The following is a 14,933-nucleotide window of genomic DNA, read 5'->3' on the forward strand; positions in this document are numbered from 1 at the left end:
TTTTGCCATATTTGCTTCAATCTCTTTTTTCTTAAAAGAAATTAAATGTAACAAAGTTAAAGATTTCGCCTTTCATTTCCTTTTCCTTCCTCCTTCCTTCCCTCCCACCCTCTACAGAGGAAACCACTCTCCTGATTTTAGTGAATATCATTCTCATGAACGTTTTTGTACTTTCACTCTAAGCAAATGTATCCACAGCAATTTATGACTGAGACTATTTCATGGTATTTTTTATTTTGTATAGTCAGAGGAGGGAAGACTCATCTGTCATGTTTAGAGGTCCTACATCCTTTATAATCTCTATTCCTTCCAAGTGGATTTTGCTTTAATCCGGATTTTTATGTTCTTTTTCTGGTGAGCTACTTACCCAGTTTTATTTCCTCCTAGCTAAAGTCCTGTCTTTATTTTGCCAGAAATGGTCACTTGAACCCTCCTTCTATGAATCGGCCTTCCAGAAGCTGTGGTCTGCCCACCTTAGGCGTTACTCACCCCAAATCCCTAATCTGGGCCCAAATTAGCTCAACCCACCAGTCTCCTACAGCTGGATCTGTGAGCGACTGTAGCTGCTTTTGTCAGTCCTGACCTGCCTGCCTCAGCATTCCAGCACCAACAAGCAGGTCTAGTGCCCATCCTGCCTTACCTGCCTGCTTACATCTTCCATGTTTGGAATGTAACCCAGTGAGAAGACGTATCAGCGGAAAGCTGAGACAGGGATGGTGGAGACTGATGAGCGTGAGGATGATGATTGATAATCGGCAAAACTCTTGAGTAATATAATCAAAATGGTGAGATCTAAGGTGTAACACTGAATACATTCAAAAGGTTTTCTTCAGCATAATAGTAGCTGATGTTCATGAAGCACTACAGTATGTCAGGTGCTGTGCTAGGCACTTCATATCTCGTTTCTTCTTAAAAATAACTACTTCACAGGTGAGAATGCTGAGGCATACAGAAGCAATATGCCACTATAAAGTTATTATGGGATTGAGAATAAGGCAGACTTAGGTTCAAACTGGCTCTACTAATTGCAACTTAGACAGCCTGAGGCCAGTTTCCTAACTGTCTCAAGCCTGGCACAAAATAAGCGCTCAGTAATGATGACTATTGTTATTGCAGAAGATCTGGGTTCTTGCCTAAGTTGATACAGCTAATGTATAGTAGAACTGGGATTTAAATCCAGATCTGCTCCCCTAAAACCCTCTCTTCAGAGAAATATGAGTTCTCTCTTAAAGAAGTTGTCTGGCTGGGCACAGTGGCTCATGCTTGTAATCCTAGCATTTTGAAAGGACAAGGCAGGCGGATCACCTGAGGTCGGGAGTTTGAGACCAACATGTGAAACCTTGTCTCTACTGAAAATACAAAATTAGCTGGGTTTAGTGGCACAAGCCTGTAATCCCAGCTACTCGGGAGGGTAAGGCAGGAGAATTGCCTGACCCAGGAGGTGGAGGTTGTGGTGAGCTGAGATAGTGCCATTGCACTCCAGCCTGGGCAACAAGAGCAAAACTTCGTCTCAAAAAAAAAAAAAAAAAAAAAAGTTATCATGTCATCATGTATGGAAAGAGCACTAACATTAAAATTAGAAGCCTTCATCCCTTTCTTTCATTCTCTACCACTTATATGATGGGCAGCCATCAACAAGTTACTTCCTCTCTCTTTTTCCTCAGTTTTCTCTTTTATCACAGGAAGGGGTTGAATTAGGTAACCTCTAGGTTCTGTTTGTTCCACCCCTGGAATTCTGTGCCCCTGTTCACGAAACATAGCACCAAATTGCCTTTCCAAGTGGATTGAAGAAAGGCAATGGCACTGATATTTTAAAGAAGGCCAAGAACGGACAGTTGGCACGACTTCCATCCGCGGTTTGTCCCAAACCCTTAACAACTGAAACCAATTGAATTTCTTTTCTGTTTCCCAACTTGAGCTGGGAAGGGATCCAGGCCCTAGAAGGCTCTAGAAGACAACAAAATCAGTTGCCTAAACTCATAGCTCTCTTGGGCAAGTTTCTTTTCTTCTCTTTGTTTCTTCCCTTTCGTCCTTCTTTTCTTTTTTTTCAGAGAGGGAAGACTAAAACCAGAAGACGGGTAATTAAAATAACTAAGAGAGAGTTACGGGATGGATTTTATTTCAACTCAAGGTTTCATTTTTCTTTCTTTTCTCCCCAGATCTTTATGGTTTCATTTTCTAAAACTACAGTACATATATTTGAGGGATCATGAAGGAAGGTCCTGCACTCCTGCTCAGTGAATTTTAAACTCTCCGACACCACCCCGGGCTACCTGTCTACTGAAATTAGAGGTAGGAACAACCATCTTGGAGAATCCTTTGACCATGTGTGGATCACTTTAGTGGTCCTCTTGGCCTTGGGATCGAAGAAGCATTCACTTGCTCATCAAGTCTTTAGTGAGCTCCTACTATGGATCTCACTGTGGTAAGCCCTGGGGCAAATAAGAAAGGAAAGACTCCTGTTCCCATCTCTCATGGACTTTATAGGCCAACATAAAAGATGAAACACAAGTAAATATACAATTACAAAATCTAGGAGGTGCTACAAAGGAGCTATGAATCTGCCCTAGCTTCTGCTATCTCAAATCTGGCCCCAGAGCAATATTTCTCCACTCATCATCATCCTGAGACTGTGGCACATCGGCCATCCATGTCATCAGAGTCACCTGGCCCTCTTGAGCTCGCCCGGGCTCCCTGGTATATCTGGCCTCCTTGCTCATCTCCTGGTGTGTCCCTGCTCATTCTCTGCCGGCCCTATGTTCTCTGAATGCTGGCAGGCTTGCTGTTCTCTAAATCCTTCCTTTTTCTTCCTGCTTTTGGGTCTTTGCTCTCGCTTATCCCTTCATCAGCAACTTCCCTCACCCCTACCTTCACTTGTCCAAATGCTGCTAATTTCTTCCAGGGTCTGTTCATGCTCCTTTCCCATCACTGTAGCCACCCTGAACTCTTCTCACCACCTCAGGGTCTCTGCTGGTTCCTCCCTGATGCTCATGGCATTGGTTTATTATGCTAATCAGAGCACTCATCATCCTCTGACTGGTGTTACATAGTTACTTGTGTATCTGTCCTAGGCCCTTACCTACTTATCTCCAACCTAAAGCCATGTCTATTATTTAATTCTGCATCTCAAATAGAAGCAGGCACAGTTAACACACAACGATACTATTGAATTAGTGCTCAGTAATGATGACTACTGTTATGTATGTGAGCCCAGAGACGTAGGATAGAGACAGCAGCATATCTGGATTTAAATCCCAGTTCTACTGTACGTTAGCTGTGTAACCCTGGGCAACTTTATTTGTTAATAATAAAGTGATAATAAAGTATGTGAACAATCTTATATCACTCTACAAGGACTGTTCATATATATATTATCCAACTTAATTCCAAGAACAGCCCAGTGTGAGAACTACTGAGCACTGAATCTAGTCATAGTGCCAGACGCATAGCTGAATTTAGATTCCAAATTAAGTGGCCCGATTGTAGAAACAATCATTCACATATGAACATTTTTCTTTTTTCCTGGTTCAGCACTGCCATTTCTGCTCAGTACTGCTTCTTTGTGGTACAATTATGCCCATTTTACAGATGAGAAAACTGAAACCTAGAAAGCTTAAGTAATTTGTCAGTATTGTATACCTAGTTCATGTAAAACATGGGGTTGCAGGTGCAAAGTCCATGCTCTAAACAACCTATCTATGCTATCAGAGAAACACGAGTATCACCAACTAAGGTATATACAATTTTCCACAGCCATGTAAAAGTCTTATGATTCTTTAACACTTCTGGGTGTCTGCTATGCTCGGTGCATTGGGCTGGACCTCGTGTATGTTGGGAAAAAGGAGAACTTAAAAACACTAAGATACAGTCTTTGCTTCCAAGAGGTAAATAATAACCAACTAAAATATCCTATCTTCCACACCTATTCCCTCTCCCTTCTTTTTTTCAGCATGTTATTGGATGCTGCTTATTAATCCATCTGCCCTGGTAGAGATCTTGAATTAACAGGAATAGCCAAGAGAGACACAGGCAGAGTTAAGTCCAAATCAGTTAGCAAAGGTGAGGAGACATAGTTAGGTCCACTTGGTGAGTAGGATTGGCCTTGTTATTGGAAGCTGGATGTAGATACTGGACATGGAGATTTCGGTTTCTAGAGAAGACAACAGTTCTCCATGCCCAGTTTAATACTGTGGATTAGCGTGGCAGTGGCCCAAGACCCACAGGGAGAAGAGGCCAATGGCCAGAGTGGAGATACTCAGGACACTCCAGATGTCTGAGGGACCGCAGAGTTATCCCTCTCTATTACTAAGTGGATTTCTACTCCCCCTTGGGGACCAAAGCATGAATACTGGACATAGCCCCACATCGAGGGTGGTGAACTTGGTTTTGGCTCCCAAGTAGACCACTCATCAGCAGATGACTGTGAGCAAGTCACTTCCTCCCTCCAAGACTCTATTTCTACAGGGATTCCATAAAATGGGCATAAGACTTTTTACTGTGCTTGTATGGACTGGATTAGGTCATCAAGTGCATTAAAACTCTTGGCCATGAGCATTAGATGCAGGCAAGATTCTGATGGGGAAGAAACGTCTAGGTTTTGCCCCCGCTGTAGTTCCTCGTGACAGGATTCTGCTGACGGAAGGCACATCAGGTTGACTCACACATACTGAAATGGCCATAGTTGTTGAGGTTACCCTATTTCCAGGCCTGAACTAGTAAACCTAACAATGAGAATCAGCCAGCATTAGCAAGTTTTCTGTGGGGGGTGGGGGGGTAGGGGAGGAGTGGGGATTGGAGGGAGTAGGTGCTGAACCAGCAAAGGAGGAGGATGCTCATTTCCTAAAGATCCATGCCTGGGAATTAACAGCGTTAAAGTGAGACTTGCTTCAGGTTCCAACCTGGTAAGGCAGGTGCAGAGGCTGTCAGGAGCCCGGAACGTTACCACATTTATGCACTGAGGCACCACGTGCTCTGGGGCACACCCAGCGCCTCTCCCTGCCTCAGTTTCTCCGTTTGTGAAACAACAGCTTGTAAAGGCCTGGGGATCTTCTCACGCACGGGAGTTTCCTAAGGATGCAGGCCAAAGAGGTAGGAAAGGGGCTTCCGGCTCAAGGCCTTTTGAGCCAGTTCCGGAATCCGCCACCGGGCGGTGGTAGGAGGGAGCCAGAGGATTTGTCAGCGGCCGTGCGTGCGTGAGTGACAGAGGGCTTTAAAATAGATGGCTTTGTATCTAGCACGGTAGCACCTGCTTCTGAGCTTCCAACGGCCTCTCGAGCAACGCGATCATTCAAAAGCCGCCGCTCTCCATTCACATCTGTAATTAGTGCGCAGGATGCAGCTCCGGCTGGAGCCGCAGAGCGGGGCGGCGCCCTGGGGGGCGGGGCGGCGCCCTGGGGGGGGCGGTGGCGGCGCCCTGGGGGCGGGGCGGCGGCCCTGGGGGGCGGGGCGGCGGCCTGGGGGGCGGAGCGGCGGCTCTGGGGGGCGGGGTGGTGCCCTGGGGGCGGGGCTCCTCCTAGCCACGCCCCGTCGCGCGTTCCACCTCCATCGCCCTTCCCGGCCAGGAGCCTCCCGCAGTCTCCTCCCCGCCCCCACTCTCTGTCCTCGCCCTGGTCCTGGGCTTCGCGCTCAGCGCCCCAGGATTCCTGCAGGACCGGGCCCAGTCGTACCCTCACTTTGGGATCACTCCTGTGCAGTAAATAAGCACCTTGGAAGATGCATTCCAGGAGGGCAGCTATATTTAGGGTGGCACCCTCCCCTCCGCGCCCCGCCCTCTCCCCTCCCCGCCCCGCTCCCCGACGCCCCTCCCAGCCACCTCTCCCTCTTTGTCGCATTACATAGTAATCTGAGATGCACTGGATGAGCTCCAGGGAACAGAATGTACTTGGCAGAGACGCGGGGCTTGATGTCTGCAAAATGTCGGAAACGCAGCCAAGAGCTGCTAACTGGGTCATTAACCTCCAAAAGCGGAGCGAGGACTGTAAGGCCCGCTCTGCCTCCCTTCATCTCGCCAATAAAAGTGCCTCAGTGTGAGGGCGAAGAAAAAGCCCGGGGTTGGCCGCTTTGATTTCTAGGCACCAAAGGCAGGCCCGTCCTCTCCTCCTGGCCGGGGCCCCAGCCCCTCCGGGCCGGTCCCTGCGCAGCATCCGAGTGGACAAGTGGCCTTTGAAAGGCCCAGCAACCCCGCAGGGCCACGCTTGCGCCTCAGTAAAGAAGTTACCCGGCAGCCCTTCCCCACTGCACGGCTTTGGACCCATTTTCTTGGGTCCAGGACGAGTTAAGGAAGTGGGGGTGAGTGAAGGTGAAAGGAGAAGGTTCCAGATCCTTCACCTACAGGGAAGGGCTCTGCCATCTCTCTCCTCCTCTGCTTCTCTCCCTCTTATTCCTCCCCCTCCTCTTTCTTCTTTCTTTCTTCTTCCTTTCCCTCTTCCACCTCTTTCTGAGAGCAGGCTTTGAGGTAGGTGTATGAATACATGGCTTGGCTCCAGGGGATTTGCATTCCAGTCGCTTGCAGCTCTGTCACTTGCTATGTGACCTTGGGTGAGTCACTCATTTCTCTGCTTTTAAATTCCCTACTTCTTAATTGTTCACCGTAATAACACCTTCCTGACACACATCACAAAACAGTGAGGCCAAAGGAGAAAGTCTTTCCCTGACCTCCTTGTCTTTCACTCCTCTGAAAGTCCTGAGGTCCAAAGTGCCTCTGGCCTTGTGTGTACTCCTGGAAAATAGGAGGATAAATGGTCTCACCAGAAAGATGCAAACGTGTGAATGTTCTCAAGGGGATAACCCCTAAAATCCACCGTCTTCAAGTTTTCGAGCCCTGTGAGGTTGCCAAACAGACACTTCCCCCCTGTTCCAACCCACTTCTCTGGTGGCTAGAGAGAGAAAGTGCCCAGTACAGAAACCAGAAGAGGCTGTGCAGTTCCTCAAATGAGACTCCCTTCCTTGTTGGACGGAAGACAGTCAGCCTGGTAAGACTAGCCGCAGCCGACGAGATCTGCGTCTGAGCCGTCTCAACAAAAGTGCAGGATGAGGAGAATGGAGATTTGTGTAGCCACGTTGATGAGAGGAGGAAAGCTCGCCCCTGGTGCTGTCTAGGAAATTAGAACCAAGCGCAGCCTGGCATCAGCAGCCTTCCTGCCTCATTTCTCCTTGGTCTTACCACTTTTTCCAAGGCAGCCACATCAGATGGACTCTGCCTGGTCACGGTGCCCCATGGATGCCTCCTGTTTTCTTGCCACCTGAGCCTTGGCTGAGGCTTCTTAAAATTTTTTAAAAACTCATCGGAATTTGGTGGCCTCTCTTTGGCTTATCTTTGCCACTCATTCAAATATTTCACATCCCTCAAAACCCAGCTTCGATGCCAGCTCCTCTATCTAGATGACATTTCTTTCTCCTTCAACTCTTCCTTGGGTCTCAGTACGTCCAGTCAGCCTTGGGTTATGCCATCTCTGTGCGTCTTAGATCCCTCTTGTGCCATAGAGACTGTGGACATGAACTCCATTGTTGATCTCAATCCTCAATCCTCAATACATCCTGATTTGCCACCCCAGTTTATGACTTCGTCTGGGTACAATTATTAATAGATTCCTCTTTCATCTTGAAGTTTTTTGGTTTGGATGATAAATTATAAGATCCGTTTACTGAGGGTCTCTTTCCAAGTACACGGTACATTAGTAGAGGCTCAGTAAATGTGGCAAAGTACCTTGAAGGGCATTTAAGGGATCTTTCATACCCAGTTCCCTGGGGCTCTCAGCCCTACCCTCTTCACTGTCTTTCTGGAGGCAGGCTCCCGTGTGTTCCTTTTCTCTTCCTTGGGGGAAGGACTGCAGAATGACCTGACCTCTTTCTTTCTGACAAACCTTTCCAAGATTTCAAAATGTTCTGACCCAAACAGAAGTCACTTACCCCATCCTACCCCTTCTTCTCAGCCCTAAACAGGAAAACAGCCACTGGATATTGGAAATAGGTATCAGACCCTAGAGAAAGGTAAGAACACAGCTGCACGATGTATCATTTCCAGCCTCAACTGGGCTTTTGGCCTTGCCCAACTTCTTTGACGGTCGTACTTTTCAGAATTGCCTCTGTTTATACAGTTGCCTTAGGAGAAGGTCACTACTTGGAAAGCTTGAAGCTTCTTTATTTTAACAATGTAGTTAACATTCTAGGTTCTGTTCAGAGGTCAGAAAAGACAAGGTCTCTTGCCCTTTTTCATCACAATGAAAAAAAAAAAACCTACCCAAAAGTCAGCCTGTTGGGGTGAGCGTTTGTTGACTTTTAAAAGACATTATCAAGCATTTGGAAATAACAGAGGCAAGAAGCCCAGCCCTGCGAATGGAACTCAGGCTCCAGCATGAGGCAGCCTGGGTCACCATCTCCTCCTCTGACTCATTGCTTGCTGAAACATGAATCATGTGCCCTTTCTCGGCACTCGGCCTCGCTTCCCTCATCGCCCCTATGAAATGGGCGTCTTTGCCATTCCTACCGCACAGGAGGGGGCTGACGCTTTCAGACTCCTTGCTAATTACACACAAAAATATTATTAAAAATAAAAATAAGCCATAGTGTGTTTTTGACTCTCTGAAGAGGCACACACATGGAGGGTATGTGAAGGGCATTTTCTGATGCTGGGTTAATTTCCGGACACCCCAGTTCACTGAGAATAGCCTCTCAGAAACTGGGAATTGGCAGGAGAATCCACCTTTAGACAGAGATGGGAACGAGTCGGGTCTGTTTACGTGGGAGCAAGGGACACATGAAGAGATCACCTGCCAGCAATCAAGAAGAAGAACATGGAGATTGGAATGGAAACCCAGATAGGGCTATTCTGGGGAGGGATGTGATGCTCTGCTAGGGTGTTTGGACTCCAGTGGAGGTGCCTGAGCAGGAGCATGACACAATCTGCACTGTGTTTCAGTGCGACCCTGTTTGATCAAGGGGCAGAAACTGGAGCTGGGGTCTGTCACCTTGTAAACAAAGGGCAGCTCCCCTCTGTCTGAGCTTCAGTGTCTCACTTGTAAAATAAATGGGTTAAACAGCAAATTGCTCTAATAGGCTGTGATTTTATAGTAAAGACCATGAGGAAACTGTGTGTGTGTGTGTGTGTGTGTGTGTGTGTGTGTGTGTGTGTGTGTGTGTTTGGGCTGGGGGAAGAGGTGGGAATGAGGTAATTGCTTCATTAAACATAAAGCCAAGTCCAGAGCCCTTGTTCTTCAGGGAGGAAGCCTGACCAGTCTCACAATCTCTAGCAGGTCTGAAGAACTGCCTGGGTATCTTTCTTTAAGCCACAGCACAGCACATCTGCACTTCAGGGCCAGGCCAGCAGCCTCTGTCTAGACCTGTCTGCTGTCTGCTTCCTAGTTCAGCTAAGAGAGCTAATATTTAAAAAGACTGGCTGGGCACGGTGGCTCACGCCTGTAATCCCAGCACTTTGGGAGGCCGAGGCAGGCAGATCACCTGAAGTCAATATTTGGAGACCAGCCTGGCCAGCATGGTGAAACCCTTTCTCTACTAAAAATACAAAAATTAGCCAGGCATGGTGGTAGGCACCTGTAATCCCAGCTACGTAGGAGTTTGAGACAGGAGAATCACTTAAATCCAGGAGGTGGAGGTTGCAGTGAGCTGAGGTGGTGCCACTGCACTCCAGCCTGAGTGACAAGAGCAAAACTCTGTCTAAGAAAAATTAAAAAAAAAAAAGACTCTATAAGGGTTTGTGCTAACCAGCTGTTAAGATGCTTCAAATCTCTGTGTATCTTCATATGAGATTTCCAGGAAGCTTTATACTCATGAGGACTACATGACTTGGAGGCCCTACAACCATATCTTAGAAGTACAACTTGATAGTACACCTTTTACGCTTACCAAGGTTTGCTGTAGGATCGGTACATAGAACAGCCTTTATTATAATGGTGCTATAAAAACAGCATCAGTTAAGTTGCTTTACATAAAGTTTCAGATGGAAAATTCATCAGTGAACTTACATAGTAAAAAATAAAATATCATTAAAAATTTGGGTGTGTTTGAAATAGTCTACTTAGGTTCTAGTATAATTGCATTTGTGCTCCTGTTTTATAGTTGGGCTTAAAAATACTTGTGCTTTTTCTGTTTACAATAGGAAAGACATGGAACCAACCCAAATGCCCATCAAGGATAGACTGGATAAAGAAAATGTGGCACATATACACCATGGAATACTACGCAGCCATGAAAAGGATAAGTTCATGTCCTTTGCAGGGACATGAATGAAGCTGGAAACCACCATTCTCAGCAAACTGACACAAGAACAGAAAGCCAAACACTGCATGTTCTCACCCATAAGTGGGTGTTGAACAATGAGAACACGTGGACACAGGGAGGGGAACACTACACACTGCGGTCTGTTGGGGGGTTGGGGGCTAGTGGAGGGATAGCAGGGGGTGGGGAGATTGGGGAGGGATAACATTAGGAGAAATATCTAATGTAGGTGACAGGGGGATGGAGGCAGCAAACCACCTTGACATGTGTATACCTATGTAACAATCCTGCAAGACCTGTACATGTACCCCAGAACTTAAAGTAAAATAAAAAAGAAATACTTGTGCTTTTTATTATGAGCTTCCTCAAATATCTTTTCAGGTAGGTTTATGTAAATAAGTAAGTAAATAAATAAAGGTTCGCTTGGTCTGAAGTTAGTGCATGAAATGAAGAAATAAATCTACTTAGGAACGGTGAACTGACTGAAGCTCTCCTAAGACGTTAGTTGAAGCAAAAGATCCAAATTTCAGAATATCATGGGAGACAGCAGATTCCAATGAAACTACTGACTTACTGCTCCTATATATAAAGTGTAGTTTTGTGTGAGAAGGATCAAAGAGATTCTGATTATCTCTAAGCCGTGCAAAAATCGAGTGATAAGCAGGAGAAGAAAATCTAAATAGTTCTGGTAGAGGTATCGGGATGAGTAAGTGGGGAGGTTACATGGTGGAAGTTACAGTTAGCCTATAAGAACACCATAATCCAGGTTTATTCTACCAATTACTGTGTGGCCTTGAGATCTACATCTTAGCATCTACTAAATGGTAGGGAAGAGCAGTTGAGCTCTTAAGTTTCCTCTAGTCCTCACGTTCTATTTGTCCCAAAGTTAGTCTACATTGAGTGTCTGAGCCAACTCCACGTTCCAGCTTGGATTCCGTGAACCAGCTAAGAAATTGATACCCTGTCCCTCACCATTAGTCCTACATCACACCCCCACTGCTCATGGCTGGAGGGCATATGTAGATGGGAGGGAAGGATGTGACTGGAAGTCTCTGAGACAAGCCCTTCTCTTTCCTCAAGGACGTGTCTATTCACTGAAGAATGACATAATAAATGGTCAGCTACCTTCAACCTACCTTCCGTTTATTCTCTAAGGAAAAATTACATTACTGTTCTAGTATGCTAGAAACTCACAGCCTCAAAACACAAAATAAGAAATGAATCTGTCAGGTTATGTGGTTCAGCTCCCATACTTGATGGACAGGGAAACTGAGGCTTAAAGAGACTCACCCAAGGAACCTGGCCAAGACACAGAGCCAAGAAGTCTTGGAGCCAGGACTACAGCCCAGATCTCTACTGCTCCTTGGTGCTTTTTTTTTCTCTACAAGTTGGAGCTCAGTCCCTGGGTTGCAATGGATAAATCTTTTGCTAGGCAACCGAGTTGCTAAGCTTTGCTCACATCATTCTTGAGCTCAAAAACCTTTATGGATTTCAGCTATTCATTCCTAGTATAGTCATCCTTTGATATCCTTGAGGGACTGGCTCCAGAATCTTCTGAGGATACCAAAATCCAGGGATGCTCAAGTCTCTCATATAAAATGGTGTAGTATTTGCATATAATCTACGCACATCCTCCTGTATACTTTAAATCATTGCTAGGTTCTCATAATACCTAATGCAGTGTAAATGCTATGTCAATAGTTGTTATATTGTACTATTTAGGGAAGAATGACAAGAAAAGCTCTATATGTTCAGTACAAATACAATCTTCCATTAATTTTTCCAAATATTTTTCATCCACAGTTGGTTGAATCCATGGATGTGGAACCCATGAATACAAAGGGCCAATTGTATAAAGTTCATTTTTTGTCATTATTTGGGCTCTGCCCATGATATTGCTACCTCTTTTTTTTTTTTTTTTTTTTTTTTTTTTTATTTAAATGATGAATTCCCCTGTGGAAAACGAGGTGGAAGGAAGTGGAGAGACGCTCTTGCTCAGTAGATTTGACGTCTCTCTCACACACCTGTTTGGGGTAATCTTTTCCTGATTTCTCAGTCCGCAGTAACTCCTCTGTGCAACTGCCCAGATGTCACATGTCTTAACTTATTTTCTATTTCTTGGGGATCATTTAGTCTTTTTTTCTCTATAGTGAGCAGAGAAGGTAGAGCTGGAAAGCGAGGTTGTCATCAGAGTTTAACTAGACTATGAATAGAATTCTGCAAGGCAAGGACCAATGAGTTTTCTTTTAGGTCAGTCCAGAAGGACTCGGATTCACACCAAAACAAGTGGTTGGTGCTTAAGGCTCAGATTGTCCTCCCAGAATTTCCCAGCGCCATCCCCAATCCTGCTCCAAGAGCACCCTCTGCTGGAATAGAACAGGAGCCAACATCCTCAGCCATCTTGGAAGTGGGGCCAACTGGAAATCCGAAAGGATGAAAAGCTACGTCTGTTTAATACAAGCTCCAAATAAGACAGATCCAGCCCACAGCATCCTCTTGGTTTTTATTTTTCATTCCCTCTATTTCATTTCCTTGATAACTTTTCTTAAAAGATCATCATGTGGTTAAAAAAATAGAATTTAAAGAGGGGAAAGGTAGTCCAGTGAAATGGACATAAAACTAAGAGTTCTGCTTTCTTTGAATATTTCTTGAATTTTTCTTTCTGCTTAATTGCTGGGTTACAAGGAATAATTTCTTGGAATAACTCACTTTCTAATCTCAGATTGTAATTACTCCTTCAGTTAAAAACCTTCATATTCCATTCATTGCCTGCTAAATTAACATTCTTTACTTAGCTTTCAAGGTCTATTTGTAAATTCATAATACAATATTTAGTTTGTATTTCATTTATCACAGCTAATAGTATTTTCACACAAGAATTTTACTCTGATCCACTTTTTAGAAAATGAAAAGATATTGAAATTTTTAAAAGTATATTTGAATATCAAAGTGATACATTTCACATTAAAAATCATGCTCAGCACTTAATCCGCTTATAATTTTGAATGAAAAGAAGACCCCAAGTAAATAATTAGCTTTTGAATTGATAGGTTGAATTCTATCTTTAGCATGTCAGTCCTAACTTGTTTAGGATTGCGACAAAGTGAAACTACATACGAAATTTGGGGGAGTTGGTATAACCTTTGAGGTGTCATTTAGACGAAGAGGCAGTGATTAGGAATATACCTATTGAATAACCATAGCAATATGGTAGACACTAGAATTATGCCAAAATTTGAAAAGTAAAGCTGGATGAAACCTTAGAGAATATTCCACCATCTTATAACTCAGATGGTGAAACAAGACCCAGAAAGAACAGTTTTCCCAGAGTCTTGGTCAGTTATTGTGGGAGTCGGAGTTGCAATTTTAGTCATCCACTGTTCTTACCACTACCTAACACCAGCTTTGTTTAACTGCCTTTCTTGCATAGGAGAGAGATCCCATAGTGCCATTGGAAGTTGCTGCCTAAATCCCCATGTAATTTCAAAAAGTTTCCTAACTCAGAGCCCGTCTCATTTCACTGTATCCTTAAGAGGCTGAGAAATGGGGCATTCAGATTCTTTCCCCATGCTGACTCTTCATTCTGTTTACACATGGGCTGGCCAGATGTTAGAGGAAAAAAAAAAAAACAAAACAAACATTTGCAGCTGTTATCAGGGGTGGGATGAAGCACACGAGGTTCCCAAGTTTTGATCCAACACATCAGAACACACTTGATTTTTTACTCCTGGCTTAAAGTTTACTGCCTTCAGCTTCTTCTACAAAGCCTGAACTTTGCCACTTCATGTCAAAGCCTGCACAGAGAGATGCCAGTGACATCTTGAACTAACTTCAGCCCATCACCACAGTGGTCTGGATAACCAAAGCAGTGACTGCTCATTACAAGTTAAGAGGTCCCTCTTTCTTCATGCCCTGCTTTCTTTTTCCTTTTTCTTTTTCTTTTTTTTTTTAAATGAAAGGCCAGTGGTTCTCTCAAGCAGCCAAAGGCCAGGAGGGGCACTAGGTAAGACTGAAAGAAATGTTCTTAGTGAGAAGGATGTGGACTTTAGAGTTACGTAAAACTCAATTTTAATCCTGGCTCAGCCATTGACTGGCAGTTTGATTTTGAGTTATTTAAGTTGGAGCTTTATTATTCTGGCTTATTTGTTGAACTATTAATTGAAAAAGGTATTCTAGTCCTAGACCCCTATTTTACAGCTAGAGAAACTGAGGCATGAACTAATACTTGCTCAAATAAACAAATTTCTTACTTAGAGGATAGCAGTCAATGATTAATAGTTTCCACCAAGACATCACAAATAAGCGATAGTTTGAAATTACATGTGAAGGATAGGTTAGATATCAAAAACTTCCTTGGAAGGGAGCATTGTGAAACCTCTATTTCTTAGAAATCTTTAAAAATATAATAGCCACACATGTTGAATGAGTTTAAATGAGGCATTACTTACTAGGATAGATGACCTCTCTAGTGTTTTCCCAGTTCAAGACTTGGGTTCCTTCTTTCAAGGGGAGTCATGTAAAAAGTCTGACCCCTAGTGGTCATTGTCTCCGTGCAGGACCTAAGGGAAAAGGCCAAAAACAATGACAACCAGATTTTATTTATGGAATTAAAAATGAACCTTAGAAATTTTGTAGTCAAATTGTTTAATTCTAAACAAGGGAACTTAGACTAAGTGAATATAACTATTTCCCTGACACCA

At 44.4% G+C, this 14,933-nt stretch overlaps 2 long non-coding RNA genes across 2 annotated transcripts in view; one reads left to right on the forward strand and one right to left on the reverse strand.

The window, feature by feature from the left end:
* The first annotated feature begins 5,886 nt into the window (after nucleotides 1-5,886).
* LOC141585414 (uncharacterized) lies at nucleotides 5,887-10,368 on the forward strand. The gene is made up of 3 exons (XR_012518863.1): nucleotides 5,887-6,288; nucleotides 7,932-7,989; nucleotides 10,115-10,368. It is a non-coding gene; the product is annotated as an uncharacterized LOC141585414 (long non-coding RNA).
* A 4,269-nt stretch (nucleotides 10,369-14,637) lies between these two features.
* Nucleotides 14,638-14,933, reverse strand: part of LOC141585268 (uncharacterized) — a 118,583-nt gene continuing 118,287 nt past the window's right edge. Inside the window, exon 5 of the long non-coding RNA XR_012518665.1 lies at nucleotides 14,638-14,792. This is a non-coding gene — a long non-coding RNA (uncharacterized LOC141585268). The remainder of the gene's footprint in view (nucleotides 14,793-14,933) is intronic.

The sequence above is a fragment of the Saimiri boliviensis genome, chromosome 8, assembly GCF_048565385.1.
Source record: "Saimiri boliviensis isolate mSaiBol1 chromosome 8, mSaiBol1.pri, whole genome shotgun sequence".
NCBI classification, from domain to species: Eukaryota; Metazoa; Chordata; class Mammalia; order Primates; family Cebidae; genus Saimiri; species Saimiri boliviensis.